Here is an 835-nt window from a genome sequence, read left to right as displayed (position 1 = left end):
GACCCTTGGGACCAGGACACGAGGGGACCCTTGGGACCAGGACACGGTGTCACAGCACCCTCAGGGCCAGGACACATGGATGTGACACCCTCATGACCAGGACACACTGCTGTGTGACCCTGAGGACCAGGACACTCCACCATGGCACTCTCAGGACCAGAACATACAGGTGTGTGACATCCTTGGGGACCAGGACACATTTCCATGACCTGCTCAGGGCCAGGACACGTGACAGCAACACTGTCAGACCACGACACAACAACACAGCACCCTCAGGACATGGACAGGGTGACAAGATACCTTTGGGACAACAACAAAATGCTGTGACATCCTCAGGACCGTAACAAAAGGTGACACACCACGAGGATCAGGACACAGCACCACAACGGCTGCAGGAGAATGACACTGGGCCATGACACCTCCAGAACAGGGTGCCACAACACCCTGGGGAGCGGGACATGGTGCGGTGGTGCCATCCGGACCACAACACGCTGGGATGTGCCCCGGGTGCCCAGTCCCCTGTGGGCACTGCCCGTCCTGCCTGGCACGCCTGTGAGAGGACAGCAAGGGGACAGCAAGGGGGCCCTTGGTGTGGCCCATCCCTGCTGGCATGGGCACATGGGACAGGGGCACGTGTAAGGGAGAGGCAGGGCCAGGCCCTGTGATAACCTCATGACACATACATGTGCAGGTGTGTGTGTGACAGGTGTGTGTGTGTGACAGGTGTGTGTGACAGGTGGGTGTGACAGAGGTGTGTGTGTGTGACAGGTGTGTGTGACAGGTGGGTGTGTGTGTGACAGAGGTGTGTGTGTGTGACAGGTGTGTGTGACAGGTG

The sequence above is a fragment of the Corvus brachyrhynchos genome, unplaced genomic scaffold (genome assembly GCF_000691975.1).
Source record: "Corvus brachyrhynchos isolate BGI_N302 unplaced genomic scaffold, ASM69197v1 scaffold211, whole genome shotgun sequence".
In the NCBI taxonomy this organism is placed as follows: Eukaryota; Metazoa; Chordata; class Aves; order Passeriformes; family Corvidae; genus Corvus; species Corvus brachyrhynchos.
The sequence above is the reverse complement of the archived record's forward strand: the minus strand, read 5'-3'. Positions refer to the sequence as shown.